Source organism: Callospermophilus lateralis, unplaced genomic scaffold, assembly GCF_048772815.1.
Source record: "Callospermophilus lateralis isolate mCalLat2 unplaced genomic scaffold, mCalLat2.hap1 Scaffold_143, whole genome shotgun sequence".
In the NCBI taxonomy this organism is placed as follows: domain Eukaryota; kingdom Metazoa; phylum Chordata; class Mammalia; order Rodentia; family Sciuridae; genus Callospermophilus; species Callospermophilus lateralis.
Window position 1 is genome coordinate 1,649,355 of NW_027512573.1, and position 21,514 is coordinate 1,670,868.

The 21,514-nt window shown below is 49.8% G+C and overlaps 1 pseudogene; it reads left to right on the forward strand.

Moving 5' to 3' along the window:
- Positions 1-8,279: 8,279 nt before the first annotated feature.
- On the forward strand, positions 8,280-9,603 carry LOC143387895 (histone-binding protein RBBP4 pseudogene; annotated as a pseudogene).
- The last annotated feature ends 11,911 nt before the right edge of the window (positions 9,604-21,514 follow it).

Sequence of the window (21,514 nt, forward strand, 5' to 3'; positions counted from 1 at the left end):
TCTCTACAGTTCTACCTTCCCCAATCCTCCTACAGCCTGCAAACTGGTTTGTGTAAGCTCTGAACAATAGGATGGGGTGGGGGGGGAGGGCTGGAGACGTGACTTGGTATAGAGTATATGCCTGGTATGTGTGAGGCCCCAGTACAACACACACACACACACACACACACACACACACACACACACACACACTCACGTTAAAAAAAAAGATAAATAGCTTATTAACTTTGTTTTTTAAAGGCAGGAAGAAGGTTCCAGCAGTTTGAGTAGAATTTGGGGCTAGGGCTCCAATGGGGTCGGGGAGGGCACACCCCCTACAGAGAGTCTCCAAAAAATGGTGAAGGTTTCTGCATACATTCCTAGGGGAACAAATCCTGAAGGCTACTAGCAGGACTGCCACAGGGGCACATTCCCTGCCTCTGGAACCACGTTTCCCTCATCTGTCAAACAGGCATGGTGACAGCCTGTCCTCAGGTTCACAAACATCTGCGTGCCTCTGAAAGCCCTTTGCCAATGTGTAAGGTAGGGTTAGTTCACAGATAGCAAGGTACAATGAAGAGTGCAGAAAGCTGTGCACGTGTGCACAGTGTTGGTGGCTCCTTTTAACTCTAAGAGAACAAGCTTTCATGGCTCACACTGGAACCTTTCCTGGCATTAGCGAGAACCAGTTCGTCCAGAGTCTACCTGTAGTTCCTCCTGCTATATCCAAGGTATAGTGCCACCTTTCTATACCTGCCTCAAAAGCAGGTGGGTCTTAGCCCTAGGGAGCCACTGTGCTCTGCATTGCCTCTTTCTCCCTGGTTCCTTTCCTCTGCCCCACAGCATCCCAGTGCTCTGCCGTAGCTTGCTGATTCTTCAGGAAGTCACTTGTCCTCTGGCACTGGCCCCCTGGGACCCTGAAGGGCAGACAAGTTGGAAATGTGCTCTTCAATGGCCAGGCTTTTACCTGGCACTTACTCTGGGTACCCAGTCCTGTGCCAGGCTCCATCCTGCCCGGCAGGACTCAAACTCTCCAGGAAGACTCATGAATAAATCAACTGAGCAGACGGTTGCTGGAGTGTGGATTCAACAGTCCAGGGAAGAGGTGGTCAGAGAAGGAAAAAAATGAGGGACAAGGATTGATCCTGGGAGATCCAGTTGGCTTCCTGGATCGGGAGGCTCTTTGATAGAAGTCTCTGAAGAATGGGTCAGAATTTGTTCAAAAAGAGATCACTCTGGGCCAGGGGAAGCGTGGGCATCAAGAAGGAAGTGAGCTGGGTGAGGAGGAGCAGTGGTGGGCAGGCAGACTGGCAGAAGTGAAAGGTGGAGGTTTGGAAGTGGAGGGGCAGGATGAGTTCCATCTCACCCACACTGGTGTCCTGGAGAACTAGATTTTACAGGGCATGGAGCCTGAGCAGCATCCAGGCAACCAGGTGGTCACCGCAAGGAGAAGGCAACAGGTACAGACTGGTCACCTCAAGTATACGCACAGGTGCCCAGCCTTCAGTCAGGTAGTTCCTTTTCTGCAGATGACATACACTAGCTCCCACACCCAGCCTGGAAGGCTGGGGATGTGAAACAAAGCCCAGCCCAGCCCAGCCAAGGAACGGTTCCCAGCCCTTAGACTGCACCTGGGCGCCACCTGGTGGTTATATGGAATACTGTGCTCCCTATGTTTTTTCAGTTTCTTGGTGCCTTCTTGGCACAGAAGTGGCATCATCCTCCCTATTGCTCCCCATTTACACACACACACACACACACACACACACACAGACACACACACGCACTCATCAATACCCAGCCATGACATAAGGGCACACACAAAGGGCCTCACAACAGAACTGCCCTCCAGCAGGTACACATGGACACAGATTCAGTCTTACCCATTCACACTTTTTTTCTCCTTCTCACCAAATGAAAATGTAGGACACACAATGAAAATGTAGTACTGTTTTTAGTATAGCATGAGTGTAACCACAGCTAGCATCTTCTGCATATCCCTATTGATGGGCCTATTTTCAGCCTGGGTTTATTTCCTCCTGAGGTCACAATGTACACCTGGTTTTAGGCTCCCATGTAGAAATGTGCCTATGTTTCAGGTCCTCCTCTTCAATGTAAGAACTGGGGTGTTCATCAGGCAAGCCCCACCAGTGTGCATCCTCCCAGTGACACCACATCCATGGAGACCACCAGGGACGACATGCTGGAGCTACTCACATAGTGTGCTCTCCCATGTCAGAACCCATGGGCTTCCTTGCACTCTTTGAACTGGTAAATTCAACATTCTCACATTTTTGGTTTTGTCCCATGTGGTTCCCTACACATCCTGGTATACATTAGCTCAACATTATTTATTATTTTCACCACCCTCCATTATTTCCCAGAAGAAGGCTCTGAGGTTCAAGGTCACATACCAGGACTGGTTGCAGGGATCCCAGATCTGCAACCACTCTGGCTGGACTCTATTAGAAGCACTTCCACTGATACCAAGCTAGAGTCTGAACCAATAGGAAAGGCCCAACTTTTCTTCCTCAGGACAACTGGACTCCGGCTCTGCCTGGACTTTGGCCTGTGCTTCCTGAGCAGAACTGAAACCCTAACTCCAGTCTGGGGTGGGTGCAGTTGCAGAGACTGTGGCAAGGCAGATGCCCCACTTCCCACTCCTGTTATCCCTGTCTCCCAGAGAGCTGCCCTCCCCTGTGAGCCAGGGACTCTTCCCCACTAGGCCTGCAACAATAGAAAACACAACATGGATCACTCGCTGTGACCCCATGCTCTCAGGTTTTCTGACCTGGGGGTTCACCAGGCTGATTCTTCTCAGAGAAGATTGCTTACTATCTTTCACCCTCAGGACTGCTCGCAGGGAGCAGGAAACCTCCAGAGGAGGTAGAGAGGCTACTGTGTGTGTGTGTGTGTGTGTGTGTGTATGTGTGTTTGCACATGTGTGTGAACTCGTGTTATTTTTCTTCAATCTAAATTCTTATTGGAGGCAAAATGGCTATAGCTCTCCCAGAACAAAATTACTGGGGAGGATGGCTCAGGCCAGATAGAGGTATCCTGGAGGAGGAAAGGGGCTGGGGGTGGTACCTAGGATGAACTTTCTCTGCCTTAAACCTTCCGCTTTCCAGCACCTTGGAGATAGTGTGATGCTCTACTCCTGTTCAGCTGAGTGAGCCCCATCTCTTTCTTCCTTCTGAGAGGAAACTGGGACTTAAACACAAGCATACCACACCATGCCGAGTTCCACAGACAATGAAGCCTTCAGACACCCATTTATGTATAGACCACAAACAAGGAGGATGTGCAAGTCCTAGCAGAGACACAGATTGATTAATCATGGCAGACTTCCTGGAGGAATTGAATCTCGAGCCCAGTGGCATCAGAGAGCCTTAGAGAGATAAATGCCTGCTATAAGCAGCTTTATGTGAATTACTCATTTAGTACTCTCAGTAACCATTAGTTGTAGGATTTATAGTTTCCTTTTTCATATATAAAGGAGCTGAGGCTCAGCAGAGTCAAATAACCAGTTTAAGGAGGCACATCAGGAAGGGGCAGGGTAGCAACCAAGACCTCCACTTTCTCTGCTCCTAGGGGCACTATTTTTTATCACCATGCAATCACAGAGTTAGAAAGAACCTAAGTGATCCTTGGTCCCAACTTCACACCACACAGCATCCCCTCTAGAACATGCCAGAAGGCAGGCTGCAGGCTCTGCTGGATGGAGCCTGGCCACAGGACAGAGGATACTCTCCAAGCTTCAAGGTGGCCTGTCAGAGCCTTGAATGAGTCTACTTACTTACAAGACATTGCCAAGTCCTGTCCCACGGAGCCAGGTGCAAAACCCCAACACCTCCCACTTTCCACCTACCAGCCCTTTGGAGACAGTGCAATGCCCCAACCCTGTTCAGAGAGTGACTCCCTCTCCTCAACCCTCCTCATGTAAGGAGGCTTCCAAGGACCTCCTTTAAAAAGAACAGACTCTGTCCGAATGGCCATACTTCTGTGTGAGCATGCTACAGGATGGCTACTAATTTCTCAGATCAGAACCCAGCCTGCTCCCCTGTCAACCTTTCCAGAACAAACCCAGGCACATCCACAGACTCTAGTGATCCAAACCCGGATGGATCTGTCGCCTGCAGGTTACAGCCAAACCCCTGCCAAAGCTTAGCTTCCCTTCTATGTGCCCTGTGAAGCCCCTGAGAAGGTCTCAATGATGGAGTTTTTGCCACCTGGAACAGAAGCAGACAAGGCACTGGCCACAGGGGCTGCCCTCAGGCCTGGGTGCTGGGAGACTCGGCACAGGAATACTTGTTAAGAGGATAAATGAATGAATGAATGAGTTAGTAAATGAATAAAGAGTCAGCCACAAGACCATGTCCCCACTGAGCACTCTCTCGTCCCTAAGGCTGGCCCCCAATTCAGAGAGCCTGTGAGCTCTCCAGCCTCCAAGGTCTCAGCCCAGATCCCTGTGAGAGTCACTATAATTCTATACCTGGAACCCTGATGTCTTTGTCACCAACTTGAGACACTCCAGCTCAGTGGGTAAAGAACCTAGCCCAGCTGGCAAAGGTGCAAGCCAAGAGCTCAGAGCACCATAAACTGGCTCCACCCTCCTGCAGATGTGTTTCTGAGGTCAGGATGGGTGCCCAGGTTTGGTGTTGACTGCACTTTAGGACGAATTTGTGAGACTGGGGTTTGTAGGGAAACTGTGCCAACACCCAGCATGCAACCCTAGCCTGGGCATCATGGTGGGAGTCAGGAAGATGGAGAGACCCCATCTAAACTTCATGAAAGGGAATCATTGAAGTTTCTTGAGCAGGAAAGGGCCTGACAAAGCAGGGCTAAACAGGTTAACACATGACAGCATGCGGGAGGCACTGTATGGGGAGATGGGGGACTCACAGATACCAAGTCACTGGCAATCCTGGGGCTTTGGACAGTTACCCTTGCCCTTGCCCTTGTTCCCTTGACCCCTTGCCCTTGCCCCTGCTCCCTCTGGCAAGGCCATGACCCCATGTCCACACACAAGATGTCCTAGCAAGAAGTTCGTCCAGGCCTTTTCACACACACAACAACAGGCACGGGCACACATGAGTGCTCACATAAACACGCTCTTGTTTCTCTGCATGTGCATCCGCAAACCGAGCTCAGGTGAGCAATCTCCCTCCCCCTGTTCCCCAGGAAGTTCTCACTTTCCAGCCAAAAGATCCATTTGGGAGACAAACACTCCCCCTCCCCACCAGAGAGAGGCTTGGCATCAGGGTAAAATTTATCATCATTATCCTAATATCATCTCCAGGCTCAGCAGTGGCAGCAGCTAAAGAAAATACCAAGGCTTAACTTGGGGCGCAGGAGAGAGAGGCAGGAGATAGGAAATGTGATTTATGATGGAAATCAATGCAATCATAATACTTTGTGCTTATAAAATTGGGCTGTGCCTCCTGTGGCCCACACAGGCCCACTTCAGCCTTGCGTGTCACAAGAGGTTGGGAACCCTAGGGACTGGAACTAGGGTAATGGAAGTTTCCAAATGATGGACATTTCCAACCTTTTTCAGGGACAGTGAGGTGCAGGCACTGTCCAAAGAGGAAGGCAAATATGGAGCTGGGCTTGGGCTTTGCATTGGTGTCTTGGTCCATGCGGCTTGGACTCTCAAAACTACCCTTTGAACTCAGATGATTGCGTGGGTGTGCTCTCCTCAGCGAGTAGGTCCATGGAACAGGACAGAGGGGAGTGTGGCTGTGGAGTCACAATTCAAGACCTCCGGAGACCAAGGTGAAAGCAGGTCTAATTTTATTGCGTAGTTCCATGCATATATATTGGGGCAGTTGCTAAGCAGATTATAGGCAGCCAACAATACAATTCTTTGCCAACTGTCCTTGCAGCAACCAATCGAGGAGCAGGCCGTGGAGCGGCTGAGGAGCAAGCGCTGTGACTGCAACACGTAGTCCTACACCCAGGGCTGTGCCTACTGGGTGAGCGGTCTGCCACTCACAAGCCTAGCAAGAGGGGAGTGGCCTGCCACTCAGGTACACTTAACATATGCCACGTATGCAGTATTCCATGCACTTGTCCCCACAGATGATATTTAATACCTATCCTATATGAAACACAGAGAGTCTTGGTGACTAAGTTAAGGTCAAAACTAGTCATGGCCAAACTAGTCATACTGTTCCTACCATATCACGTGGCCTGGGGTCCAGCCTAACACAAAGTTCATAGGTGGCTGCCATGCCACAGGTGTAAGGGGCCCCAGGAAGGCTCCACCCTACCCAGATCAGTCCCCCTACCCACACCAGCATCCACAATTCTGACAATAGTGATACCCCTTTGAGTTAAGCCATATCTCTTGCAGGTTATAAACTGTGTTGGTGGTGACAGTGATGGTGTTCATGGTGACAGTGGTAGTGGTGATAGTGATGGTAGTGATGGAAGTAGCAATGGTAATGGTGATGATAGGTGGTGACAATAGCAATGGTGACCAGGGGTGATTTTTCAGATAATGTGTGTGGCTAACATAGGGCAAGTCAGAGTAGAGCACAGACAGGCATCATGAAGAGTACTGGAACTAAAATTATTTCTGTTTCACAGCTTTTTTAGAACTAAGCCAAGAATTCAATACCCTGCATTATGGCATGGGAGACCCTGGGGTCTTCCTCCCTGGTATATTTGAACATCAACTTGCTCCGTCACTGATTGGCAGACCCTTCCACTCTGTGACAAGTCATTCATTCTAGAATCAAGGGAGAGTGAGTGATGGAGAGGTGATTTCTGAAGATGTCCTCCAGCTGAGGACACTGCCCACCTGTGGGATGGGGGAGCCCAGAAACTGAGAAGCCACTTGTAAGGGTCTCCAGGAAGGCTCCAAAGTCTTTTAGAACAAAAGACTTTGGGGTTCAATCCAGTGGACAGCTGGATGAACGAATGTCCTTGGGAGTGGCTACCTCCTGATGGCACTTGCTAAATTCAGTGGCAGCCTTTGAAATGAGGCTCTGGGAAACAGAGGCCTGGCAGGAGAGGAAATAGAGGCTGACAGCTGACAGGGAGGCAGAGCTCCACCCAGGGAACCTTCAGGGCAGACATCTCAGGGTGGGTCCTTTGGCTGGGCTGAAGATGGAGGAAGTCCAAGGAGAGAGTGTGAGCTCAGAATGTGGACCCGGGGTCTTCTAGTGTCTTCAGCACATTCTCTTCTCCCTTCCTTGGTTGAAGTCACACAGGCTCAGGCCAGCTCTGCATCTACTCTCAGCCTCCTGTCCCAACCCCCAGACCTCAAGGCCACTGCACTGAGACCCTTCTTCTGGGGTCTCAGTGGGCACTTTCAATAGCACCTCTGAGCCACTGAGGACACAGACTGAGGTCATGTGCACCAGAACAGGACAGGCCATAGTAAGAAGAAGCATGGGGCAGACCACAGACAGACCACCAGCCTGAGGGCAAAGTGCCAAGAGCGGCAAGCAGACACAGGAGGGACGGGCACAGCCAGGGCACAGCAGAGACAATAAGATGGAGAGAAAGGAAGCAAGAGGCAGCCCAAAGCCTGGGGTCACAGGGCCACCCAGTGCCTTGACTGGGGATTGGGGTGATTGCGCTGGCATTTCAAAGGGCACCCCAGGGCCAGCACCTGCCTTGATGAGACCTCAGGAGCTCAATAGACTTTCCAAACCTAATTAGTGTTTAATGGCCTGGAGAGACGCCGCATCCACCGTCACCGCCGTGCAATGCCGTCCAGCTTCAGGTTCCTAATTAACCTTTAAGGAGATGATCTGCTAGTGGCCGCCTAGGGAGGCCACATCCGTTCCCCCTTGTGTGAACATGTGCATAGGCCCAAGGGATCTGGGGATGCACTGTCCCACTTGCAAGTCTGAGGGTGCCCAACTGCCCCCACTGATGCTGCCTTTTGGAAATGCACAATTCCCACTGGGGTGCTGGTGGCTACAGGCCCAAGAACAGTGCGTATTGAGGGAAGGCAGTGCTAGGAGCCACGTGATAAAGGGAAGGAAAGAGGGAGATGCAGGCACCTGCCATGTGGTGAGGAAGCCCTTCCCCAACAAGGACTCAAGGGGCAGAGGGGACAGACAGTGAGTACAGCCAGGGAGTGGGTGGCCACCAACCCCAGGAGAAGGGTCTTATTCTGTAGGCAGGGAGAGTCGCTGAGGCCTCAGGACTGCTCAAGGTTCAGAAGCATCCTGCAAACATGTAGGACAATAGAGACCGCGCGTGCGGAACTAGCGCTCGCAGGCTCCTCGCCCCTCCCGCAACGCTCGACCCGGGATACCCCCAGCTCTCCTGCCGCAGTGGCCTACAAGGAAGCAGCCTTTGAAGACGCAGTGGAAGAACGTGTGATCAACGAGGAGTACAAAATATGGAAAAGGAACACCCCTTTTCTTTATGATTTGGTGATGACCCATGCTCTGGAGTGGCCCAGCCTAACAGCACAGTGGCTTCCAGATGTAACCAGACCAGAAGGAAAAGATTTCAGCATTCATCGACTTGTCCTGGGGACACACACATCAGATGAGCAAAACCACCTTGTGATAGCCAGTGTACAGCTCCCTAATGATGATGCTCAATTTGATGCATCACACTACGACAGTAAGAAAGGAGAATTTGGAGGTTTTGGCTCAGTTAGTGGGAAAATTGAAATAGAAATCAAGATCAACCATGAAGGAGAAGTAAATAGGGCTCGTTATATGCCCCAGAACCCTTGCATCATTGCAACAAAGACTCCATCCAGTGATGTTCTTGTTTTTGACTATACAAAACATCCTTCTAAACCAGACCCTTCTGGAGAGTGCAACCCAGACTTGCGTCTCCATGGACATCAGAAAGAAGGGTATGGGCTTTCTTGGAACCCAAATCTCAGTGGGCACTTACTTAGTGCTTCAGATGACCATACCATCTGCCTATGGGATATCAGTGCCGTCCCAAAGGAAGGAAAAGTGGTCGACACGAAGACCATCTTTACAGGGCATAAAGCAGTAGTAGAAGATGTTTCCTGGCATCTGCTCTATGAGTCCCTGTTTGGGTCAGTTGCTGATGATCAGGAACTTATGATTTGGGATACTCGTTCAAACAATACTTCCAAGCCAAGCCACTCAGTAGATGCTCACACTGCTGAAGTGAACTGCCTCTCTTTCAATCCTTATAGTGAGTTCATACTTGCCACAGGATCAGCTGATAAGACTGTTGCCTTGTGGGATCTGAGAAATCTGAAACTTAAATTGCATTCCTTTGAATCACATAAGGATGAAATATTTCAGGTTCAATGGTCACCTCACAATGAGACTATTCTGGCTTCTAGTGGTACTGATCATAGACTGAATGTCTGGGGTTTAAGTAAAATTGGAGAAGAACAATCCCCAGAAGATGCAGAAGATGGCCCACCAGAATTATTGTTTATTCATGGTGGTCACACTGCCAAGATATCTGTTTTTTCCTGGAATCCCAATGAGCCTTGGGTGATTTGTTCTGTATCAGAAGACAATATCATGCAAGTGTGGCAAATGGCAGAGAACATCTATAATGATGAAGATCCTGAAGGAAGTGTGGATCCTGAAGGACAAGGATCCTAGATGTGTCTGCACTTGTGATTTTAGACTCCCCTTTTTTCCCTCTCAACCCTGAGATTGACTTAACACTGGTTTTGAGACACAGACTTTGTTCAGCTATCCCTCTGTATAGGTACCACCAACAATTGCTATTAGCCCAAACAGTGGGTGTTTTCTAAATATTAACTGGGATACTTTATTCAGCAAAGCCAGACTTATTTAAATTTTCTTCAGGAATTTTCTAGTAACAAACCCGGGTCTAAAGTAGCTACAGAAAGGGGAATATTATGTGTGGTTATTTTTCTTCTTAAGCTATATCCCCAAGTTTTTTGGACTCATTTAAGTAAAAGCTAGAGTGAGTAAGGAATAGAGCCAAGTGAGGTAGGTGTCTGAGCCATGAAGTATAAATACCGAAAGATGTCATTTTTATTCAGGAATTAGGAGAGATTCAAGTCATATAGATTCCTACTCTAAAATCTTCACACCTGACTTTCCAGGATGCACATTTTCCTATGTAGACCAGTTTCCTCTTGATTTCTACAGTTAAGTCAAAACTGCATGTTCCTCCTTTCCCATATATTTTTGTTTGTTAGTGTATTTCTTGAGCTGTTTTCATATTATTCTTTACATTTATGTGAAATGGTTTTTGTTTTTTTCTTTTTCTTTTTTTTTTCTTTTAACTTGGGACCACCAAGTTGTAAAGATGTATGTTTTTACCTGACAGTTGTACCACGGGTATACTGTCAAGTTAGGAAGAGTGAATTGATAGCTTGTATGTTTTCAAAATTAAATTAATCCTTGATAAGAGTTGCTTTTTCTTTTCTTTATTTTTTTTTTAGGATTTGGTCCTCGACCACTAGTTTGATACCATCTGCATTTTGGGTGACCTGTTTTATCAGCAGGCCTATTACTCCCATGACTAACTGTGTAAGTGCTTATAATGGAATAAATTGCTTTTCTACATAAAAAAAAAAAAAAAAAAAAAAAAAAAACATGTAGGACAGAGCAGGATCTGGGACAATCCAGGCAGAGAGCAGCAATTCCTGGAAGTGGGCTGGTTCCAGCCCACCAAAAGCAGGAGATATTGGAGAGTGTGAGTTGGGCTCCTGGGAAGGCCCTACAGTCAGGGAACCACAGGGGCACAGGAGAGACTTTGGGCTGGAGGTCATTCGAGGGAGAATGACCAAGAGGCACTGTGAATACACCAGGGAGAGAGGGAAGGGAAGGCAGTGGGATTTTGAAATTATCTCTACAAAAGTGTAAGTTGGGTAGAATCTTTGAGGTGGGAGAGGAAGGGAACATGGCAAGGGGCCAGTGATACCTGCCAAAATCCATGTGTTCAGGTTACCAGGAGGACCTGAGTGCTTCTGGCCAGAGGCAGAACAGGGGAGAAGAGGGAATTTGGAAAAGAACTGGAAGAGGACACAGTGGAGACAAGGAGAGGGTACCAGCAGCCTACACCTGAATGCACACCCCCAACCCATGCATCCAACATGCACATCCATGCTATACATATGTGCAAGACACCCCCCACCTAGCCACACACTGCACACATGCATACTGCTCTCACACACACAGACACACCCACTCACACATCCAACACCCCCATAGTCACCCACTCACCCACCCACATGCTTGCACACGCCCTCACCCATAGACCCCTTACCACACACTCCTCAGGCACATGAGCTCACACTTGCATCTATGCCTGACACACTCACAGGCAGTGCCCGTGACCTGGAGACCCTGGCATGTTCCAGGAGGAGGGCTGTGATCGATGCTTATTAATGAAGCTGCCCCGGAGATGGCTAATTGATGGCGGTGTGCAGCTGTTGTCTGGAATTTAACCTGATTCATCATTTAGACTGTTGAAGGCTGGAGAGCTGTGTTAATTAATGCCAGGAAAACAGACTTGGACGGGCTGGTCCTGCAGGCTCATATTAGAAAAAGGAGAGCAAGGGAGCAGAGGGAGGGAGGGGGAGGAGAGAGAAAGAGAAAGAGAGAGAGAGAGAGAGGGAGGGAGAAAGAGAGAGAGAGAGAGAGAGAGAGAGAGAGAGAGAGAGAGAGAGAGAGAGAGAGAATGATTAAATCTAAAGCCCAGAGACAAAACAAATTCCAAAAAGCAAAAAGCAAATGTCAGTGCCATTTCTAGAATGACTCAGGCTCGCGCTTGGCTGGCATCATCAGGCTGTGGCTTGAGGATTAAGAGCAATTTCCTCTAGATTTGTCATTTACTTGGTGTGGGCTTTGTTTTTTCTTTTAAGATGCCTGGGGACTCTCTCTCCCAGCCTCAGAAGAGGGCCAGGAGCCATGTGAGGGAGGAGGGTCTGGGTTGGGAGCAGGGAGCTCAGGACCCCATTCCTGGCTGTGGAGAGGGCTCAGTCTGGCAGCATGGTATGCAGCCTCAGGAACAGCCTTGCTGGGGATGTGGGACCCAGGAATATACTCACTAAGGGAGGCCTGTGAGCAGGTGTAGATGAACACACACTATCTTGGGCCTGCAGAGCCACTGGGAAACTGTGGATGGCCTCTGGAAGATGGGTTCAACGTCCTGTGGGGCTCTGGTGTAGGGCAGCTGAGATGAATAGAGAAGGAGGTGGTCCCTGGTTGGCAACACCTCCTTCCTAATCACCAGAGCTGGCCATATGGGATCCAGGACACACACACAGCAGGGAGACCAACCCCTACCACTATAGGGATGTGAGCAAATATCAAAGAGCCTAGGTCAGAATGAGGAAGGGACTTTCAGGTGAGTGGGTAGCTGGTCCCTAACAGTGCAGGGCCATGCAGCTGGGCATTCAGGGAATGCACAGGGTACTGCTGGGTCTGGGAAGGACAGACCTGGCCAAGGATCTTCTGGAGACAAGGCAGAACTCCTGGGTTGGAGGGATATCATGCAACAGGCCTGGCATGCAGAGACCCTCCACAAGCACTGGGTAGGTGGATGGGTGAAGACACAAATTCGGGCCCATCAGAACAGTGGGATGCAGTACTGGTGGATCAGGTGGAGAGGACAGAGCAGGGGGAGCTGGCAGGACGATGGGGGCATAAGTCCCTGTGTCAGAGCGAGTCCTGCCTCTCAGTCACTCCTGGTCTCCCCACTCCAATCTCAGCTTGTCCCCAGAGGCTGTCCAGTATTTTTCCTTCAGTGGAATCTAAGACAGACAGGGGATTCAAGAATGGAAAGGAAAAAGAATCAGATCCCAGATTCTGAGCATTCCTTCCAATATAATAGAAATACTAAGAGAAAGGAAGGGGAGAAGCAGGGAGAGGGGAAAGAGACAGGGAGAGCAGAAGGTACGGGAGGAGGGAGAGAATAGCTGTCACTCCCTGAGCTCTAAGAGCTTTCCCTGAATTATCCCATTTAATCCCCCAGCCCCAGGAGGGCATGCCTGTAAGGGGCTAAGGGACTGCCCCACTCCCCACTCTCCCCCAACTAAATCAGGCCTTGTTTCACCCAGAATCATCTATCTGCTGCTGCTTTTTCAAATATCAAAGACCCCAACCCTGAAGAGGGTTAGTGACCCAGCCCAGCAGTGCAGGCTAATTAGATGGTTTCCATGGCAGCAGATCTTAATTAAGACCACAAGGATCCTCCCACCCTCACCAGCCCAGCCCTGGCGTGTTGGTGGGAGAGGTAAGATGGACTCGGACTTAGAGACAGAGCCACTGCCATTGGCCATCTGGGCCTCGGAGCCCTGACTGGGAAACAGGGGCACATAAGCCCAGCTGCATCGGGGTGCAGATCCATCAGGTCTCTTTTGGCCCTGTCTCACTGTGTGTGACCTTCCACCTTACCTGCCACGGCTCCGAGAAGCATTGACCCACAAAGATACCTGCCATTGCAGCAGGGAAGGAAAGGGCAAGGGACACTGAGAGCTAGCTGGCAGTCCCTCTCTCCTAGAAGCAGCAGTGGGCTTGGGACTGGAACTCTCAGGCACCCTCTTCATGTGAGCCCTTTGGGTAAGGAGAAAGCAATCTGTAAACATAGGTTTCCAAGAGCAAGGAGAGGGGGAGGCTTAGAGAAGGAGGAGAGAGAATTTGGTCTAGAATTTGCCTGGCATTTCTCAGTCTCCCTTGACCTGGCTCCACCTGCAAGTGCCTCCTCCCTCTTTCTAAATGTGGTAGAACATTGTCCCTGCCTCAAATTAACAGGGGCTGCGCTGCCCACTACAGAACCCAGGCCCTGCACTACCACACCAGGTCACCTCTGCCTCCACCCAAATGTTTACACATTCTGGGGCAACTTCCCTCAACTTCCACCTCTAGGTTATTCCTGTTATTCCTATCCCTGGGTACCCTTCTCCATCCATATCCCACCGATCCCACGAGTTTAGGTTTTAGGAAGGACTGACAGACATAAGCCCTGTCATGTGGTCATTGCTAATCTGGAGTGTGGGAAGGACTTCATAACCTCAACTGCCATAGTTCACCTGTGCCCTGTCCAGGTGACCACAGGCCTGACTTCTCATGTCCTGCCCCAAAGCCAGCACACCCACCCCTGGGCTAGACCACAGTCATGTTATTGACACAGTGAGGTGACTGTGCTGCCTCACGGTGGTCTTCCCTCATCCTCTTGAGAGCCACTTTTGACAGCAGCAGACCAAAGTGAGTCCAGAGGCAATGACTCAAGAAGTGGCAAGTGTAATTGGGTGGACCTGATCACAAAAAGCTAACTAGAGGAAGTGAAGCCTTGGCCCTCACTCTACAGGCAAATATGAAGGGAGATGAGGGATAAAGGTGAAGAGTGGGAGTCAGGGGCCTTGCAGCCAGCATGGAAAGGCGGTGAGACATCTCTGGGTATGACCCAGAGGCCACCTCACATGCTTTGCCCAAGGGATGGGCTGGAGGTCTTGGATGAACAACCAGCCCCACCCTGGACAGCTCAAATGAGGAGAGGGGTGAAGAGCAGACAGGGCCTACATGCTGGATGTGTCCTGACCCGACAAGCATCAGATGGCCTCCTCAAAGCTGGGAGTGGGAGCAGAAGCCAGATTTATTAAAAAATCTTATCTGGAGGGTTTGTATTTCAATGGGCTCTGGATTTGCATATTTTAACAATAACCCCCGTTCTTCTGTCTGGTCCGTGCTCACTGGCTGTCTCTCTAAACGATGATCGCTGCTTCAATAAACCCTTCCTAATCCGAAGGTACAACAACACCACTTTGCTGGAGGAGGGAGGATTAAGAGCCTTTCCCTTTGGGCTGGAAATAAGACTCTCCGGCTGGTGACCTGCTTTTGGCCTTTGGGCACTCCTGCCACAACAGCACAGCAGAGGGAGGCGGAAACAAAGACAGTGGTGCGGCCAGTGGAGGATTTGATTGTGCATTGATCAGTATTTCTTCAACACTCATTGTGTGTCAGGTGCCAATGCTAGGTGACTTCTGTGTGTACATCAGGGACAAAAGAGGCACTGGCCTTTCCTCACAGAGTGGAGACAGACATTAAACAAATAAACCCACGAATCTGGGACTGCAATGGTTCATAAACTGCAACAAGGCAATGAAGGAAAGATTGGGGTGCTTGCAAGGACACCTAATTTAGATTGCAAGGCTAAGAGGGGAAAGAGACTTGCTGGAGGCTAGGAGGTGGCCAGCAGCAAGGGGACCAGAGCAGCTGCTCCAACTGCCTTGGGGGACTGCCCTCTTGCATCCTAAGAGGGCTGTTGCCAACTGGCCTGGTAAGGTGGGCCTCAGTGTCTGGACTTTGCAGGGGAACCATCCAGGTGCCACTCTGCAATAACCTCTGGGGGAGTCTATGAGGCAGAACTTTACGAGAACAACAGGATTCCTTGAGTCTCTAGCCCCTCTCTATGGAGAGAAACATATGCGATTTATTAAGGAGGTAATTAAAGCACTAATATATTTACAACAAGCTGCAAATAATGTGCACCACTTCTGCCATTCCCTCGTGGTCCCGGCTCGCTAGGGGACACAGACAGCCCTCAGGCAGGGGCTCATTCTTTCCGACAGCATACTGACAGCCTACTAAGCACAGCTCAGGGAATCCAAGGACCACAGGAAGCAGACCCTGCTCTCCTGGGGCTTTAAACAAATAATTTTGTCATCAGTTAATTTGTCAGTTGTAATTTTTTAAGTGCCATGCAGGCAAAGTTCTGATGGATGGTCTGGAACACCACCCACTGCGTTCCCTCAGAGCACATTTGTGAGTTCACTCCTCTGTCCACAGTGGCAGGGTTGTGTCCACATCGCCAGGCTTTGATGCCAATGGCTGAAAATTCTCAACTGATCCTTTCAAAATCACCCCAAGTTCATCTTTAAAAGGCACATCTTTAAGTAATCCCACACTCAGAAAGGTCCCATACTTGGGGTTTTATTGCTTGGTCATCACCATCTTAAAACTCTTAAAATTTTATCTTTGAACTTGTATTTTGTAAGTGAAGTTTCAGGTTGGAGGAGTATGGGACAGGGGCTTGGAGTCTTTGCAAATACAAGATCTATCCCCTTACACCTGTCAATCCCCTATTCCTGGGCCTCTCCTGCAATCATGGTATTGTCTGTGCCAACAAATAGTGCCCTGGGTACAGGGTAGAAGTGTCAGGGTCTGGCATAGTCACCCTACGGTAGACCTAGCTATAGAGCAGTGGCATGTCTGGTCAGCCAACTGGGATCAGGTAACAGCAGGCTATGCCTGCCACCCAGATACCTGTCCTGTCCCTGGTGCAGTTTATAGTACCATTAAGAATTGCCTGTCCACTCTGGCTTAAGGCAAGGGGCTGATAGGAAGGGTGATGTCTTCCTCGACTTCCCAGGGCCCACTACCTCCCATGGAGTCCTTGGGCCCAAACTGTCCCTAGGTTGCAGATGGAGCTCTAGGGGCCTATGAGAGTCCCAATGCCTAAGGAAGACATCTCTTGGGACCTTTCCTTGCCTGGAGACCCTTTGTTTCAACCTTCCTGAGTCTGCCTTGTGTTTGTCTCTTTGGACCAGCTCAAGGCATCCTCTAGATGCCAACCACAAAATACAACTTGTATAATTCCAGTGATTCTGCATAGGAGGTACATGCTCTGGGATTGGCATTTAAAACTGGCATTGCATAAAATAAAGAGGAATGGTAAAATTCATACTAATAACTTAAAATTTATATTTTTCTTTACTTAAAACAACATTAAGGGGCTGGAGTTGTAGCTTGTAGCTCAGTGATTGAGCACTTGCCTCACATATGTGAGGCACTGGATTTGATCCTTAGCACCATATACAAATAAATAAAATAAAGATATTATGTCCATCTACAACTAAAAGAATGTTTTAAAAAACAACATTAAACAACAAATTTTTAAAAAAGACTAATAGAGAGACCATAGAAGAAAGGAAGAACATTATATTTCAGTAATTTTAATGACACTATTTTCTTGCTCTTGGAATAAGGGACCTTACCAATTATATCTCTCTTGCCAGAATAGTGATGCTGCTTGAGTCAGGACACAGACACCCTAGTGAGCTCCAACATGTCCTGTCTGCTGTTTCCTAGTTTCCATGGTTCTCATGTGTTCTGGGGACATGGGTAGAGGGCAAAAAGCCTAAGTCCTCAGGGAGAATAAGAACTGGAAATGCCCAAAACAACAGAGGTGAGTGAGGAGCAGGATCCAGATCCACATATCCACGAGTGAGTGGGCAGAGCTGCCCCTCCTGAGAGGACCAAGCTAAGCTTGCAATGAAGGCTACAGGCCCGGGCAAGATGAGAATCCAGGTCTCCGGATTTCATGGCTCAGGGGAAGATGTGGGCCCTTCTGTTGAACCCAGAGCAAGTATCACTAGGTACTCACACATCCCAAAAGGAGACAGAAAGCAGAAATCTCTGCTTTAAGCTTTGAACACTATGGAATTATACCCAGGGCCTTAGCAGCTGACCAGAGAGTACTCTGGTCATCCCTCTGAGCCACCACAATAGCCTCAGCTACCATCTCATCTATCCCGGCCTCCCTAGCTCTGCTGGTCCACTTCTTGAGGCATTTCTGCCACAGATTGGGGAACCCAGGAGGCTGATCCTATTGAGAGTCTGCTCTGCAGTGGACACTGCCCTAGAGTATTTCCTCTACCATCTCTTTTGATCTTAATTCCCCTCAGCCAAAGGGAATTCTTTTAGAATGTCTGATGTCACATAGCACTAATCAGGCCTGCATGTGTGCTTACATGTACATGCACACATGCTGCAGGGAGGCTCAGTTGTGAGGTTGGGTCTGGAGGGATGAGCTCCTAGGAAGGGTCTCGTATCCTGTGGGCAGTGAGGTCTGTCCCAAGGGAGAGGGAAGCAGGGTGAGTACAGGAATGGATGCCCTGGGGCCTTCTTCCAGCTCAGAATTCAGGAAGTGAGGGAGGGAGAGAGGCTCAGTCCCAAATCTCCACCCAGGCCTCAGAAGAAGGTTGCAACAGAAAGGTGCTATCCCTTTCTTTGGTGGCAGAGCACAGTGGGGCACTCGAGAACCACTGGGGTACCCCTCTCCAGACTGGCTCTGCTCTGGTGGGGTGCTCATTCCAGCTTCTGGAAGCTCTTTTTAAAGTAAGGGAATGCAAGTATATGCAGGAAAATGACTCACACAAGCCCAGTGAGCAGAATCCAGGTTTTACCAGGAGGACCAGGAAAAAAGTAACTGGAAGTTGCACTGTTCATCAAAGCCATTTTCCCAGAGGGGGATGAGGGGCAGTACCCTGGTTCTCAGGGACCAGGAGACAGAGACCTGCAGAGACCCATGGGGAGCAGACATGGAGAGGGACCTTATAGGAAGAGGTGAAGTCTGGCTCCCATCAGAGAGCACAGAGAGGAGGCAAGGAGGGAGGTGGCGGAAGGGGAGAAAGAGTCAGGAAAGAAGCTGGTCTGTCTGTCAGTCTGTCTTTCCACCAGCACAGACCTCTCCTTACACAGGCAGCCACAATCGGACAGGTGAAGCCTTTCGACCAGCTCAATCATCGTATTTATTCTAATTGTATCGTAATTGTCCCCAAGGAGCCTGGTTCAAATGAGCTTGACATTATTAAAATTTTAATGCCCAGTTTTCATAGCTGAATGAATATTTAAAGGGTATGTTCCAGCTTAAGTTATGATGATGAAGAAATTAATGGAATGTCTTGTTTAATGCATGGATATGTGTTGATGCAAAAAGTGGCAGAGGGCCTGGGAGGGGGAAGGGTGCCACAATCAGAGTGGAAAGGGCTGGGGAAGGAGCCACCTGCCTGTGCACCCTCTCCTACAGCAGGAAGCAGAGGTGGCCCCTCATGGCCAGGACCTCTTGCTCCTCCTGGGGGAGGGGGTGTGGCTGAAAGGGAAACACAGCTAGTGGTGATCCCAGGGGACAGGCCCCAGGAGCCTCCAAGGAGGTGTCAGGGGGCTGTTTCTGACTCAGGGAAGGTGGCCCGAGCTGGGCAAAACTCCTCTTGGACACCTGAAGGCCACAGGGCCTCAGTGGGAATGCTGATGACATCTCAGAAAGAGAGTCAGTAAGAAGCCCCTGTACCTGGCCAGGCTCCTGCCAGCACAGGCCCAGAGTCCTTTTAGGGGCACACTGCACTGCAGGAAGGAATGGCTGGACAGGAACGTGAGACAGGGGAAGACAGGCACCAAAGGAGTCTGGAGGCCAGGGCCAGGGCCTGAGAAGCAAAGTTACAAGAGCAGGGTAAGGAGATGGTCATTCTGGCCCTTCCCTCACTCTTCAATACTCCTCAGGCCCTTCCTTTTCCCTCTGCCTCTTGGGCATCCTCCTGGCCTCTCTCCCTCCTTGGCCAATGCTCTGTTTTGTCCTCTCGTCCCATTTCTGAGGCCTCACCCAGCCTCTTGTCCCCAGGCTAGTTCGATCCATCCACACTTCCCTCCTCAAATCAGAGTTAGGGCTTGGCCAGGCTGGACCAGGGCAAGGTCAGGAGCAAGGGAAAGAGGTCCCCTTCAAGCCCAAGCCTCCTGTATAACTGAGAAACCCTCCCACCCCAGTCTAACAAGTCATTTCTGCTGAGAGTGGAAAAAGCACAGGATTATATTTTTTTCTCACCATCTAGCCCAGCACCTCTCTGACAAGCCCTGCAAAGGCTATCTGGACACTGACAACCCTGAGCTCAGAATGAGACATGAAAAATCTCCCCAGGAGGCCCAGCACCATGAAAACCAAATCAGTTCTGCTCCACTGATCTGCTTGGAGTACCTGTGGGTGCCCAGCCCAGGACTGAGGGCATGTTGGAGGCCGAAAAAGACCCCAGATGCCCCCTGTTTGAAAGCCCAAAGGGAGCCTGGAAAGAAGCCAAGGGACCTGTGTGTGAGGGGGCGAGCCCAGCTCTGGCATGCTTTCCAGAGGTGACAGGAGAGTTCCCAAAGGGCATCTGGCAAGCCTAAGACAGGAGCATGGGTCTGGGCATCACAAGCACCCGGGTTCCATGAACATGGAACCTTCATTCCCTCATTAAATTTACCATGGAAAATGGGACCAATCATGTTAGAAATAGCTCTACCCAAGCCTCTGCCCAGAAACAGGACTCACCCCAACTGCTCTCAGGCCCACCCAGAGAAGACTGGTGTGGAACCCAGAAACAGGGAAGGAGTCTCCTCCCCGCAGCCCAGCCTTCTTCCCTATGTCGCCCCTAAGGATGAGGGATCTTCTAAGCACACTCCGACCCATAATGAAGCCTCCTGCACAGCCTCATTCCCTTTCTCAGCTCCACACACTTTATTCCTCAAAAGCAAGCCTGAATCCCTCACCTCATGAAGGTCAATCCCCAGCCTTGGGTGTGCCTACTATATGGAAAAGAGGGCGGGATTTCCTGTAGTATTCTTTCCCCCTTGGGGAATCTCCAGGCTTTCAGACTAGGGGATTTAGTCTCCTGCTGGGGCTGCCATAGCAAGATGACTGGGTAGCTCAATAACCAAGATGCATTTCTCCATGCTGGAGGCTGGAACTATGAGATCAGAGTTTGGGCAAGGTTGGTTTCCGGTGAGGGATTTCTTCCTGGCTTGAAGGGGATCCCCTTCTGGCTGTGTTCTCACATGGCCTTTCCTGTGTGCGTGTGCCCCTGAGGTCTCTTCTTTTTCTCATAAGGACACCAGTCATGTCGGATTAGGGCTCCACCCTTATAATGCCATTTATCCTTAGTTACTTCCTAAAAAGTTCTATTTCCAAATATAGTCACATAGGGGGTTATAGCTTTACCATGTGACTCTGGAGAGAGATGATTCAGTCCACAACAGGAACCCTACAGACTAGCCCTGAAGAATGAATAGGCTGTCAGGAGGAGGAGGAAGCTCAGGGGCAGGGAAAATTTGCAGACCCAGAGAATGGACTTGGAGAAAAAGAGGTAGAGGTAGAGGGAGGTGTGGTGCAAGAGGACCAGATTATCAGGTTGAAGAGTTTGTATTAAGTTCAGTGGCACAAAGAACAGGACCCTAGGGCTGGGATGTAGCTCAGTGGTGGAGTGCTTTCCTAGCATGTGCAGGGCCCTGGGTTTGATCCTCAGTACTGCAGAGAGAGAGAGAGAGAGAGAGAGAGAGAGAGAGAGAGAGAGAGAGAGAGAGAGAGAGAGAGAGAGAACCTGGCACCAAACTGTCCTTTCCACATGGATATTTTCCCTGCTGACCTCCTCCTTGGGCCCCTCCTCCACAGCAGCTGGGGTCACTGATGAAAAATACAGGACAGCCAATCACATGACATCGTTAGCACTGCACCTGCCTCTCCTGGCTGAATCCCAGTTAGGTCTTCTCATTGGCAAGATGGAGATAATAATGCCTTCCTCAGAGAACTGTAAACTTACGTAAGCAAGAAGTCTGTAGAATTATGTGCAGGAGAATATGATGACCCAAACAGTGTCCCGGCATCCAGGCCAGACTGTGGGACCCTCCTGGAGTAGAGGAGGCTTGGGGGAAGATGAGGACGAAGGGAGATCCCTGGAAGAAAGGATGAATCTAGAAAAGGATGGGATGCTGCATTCCAAAAAACAAACCAGAAGTGACCTGGCTGCCCCCTGGAGCCCCTCTCCCTAGCCAGACACCTC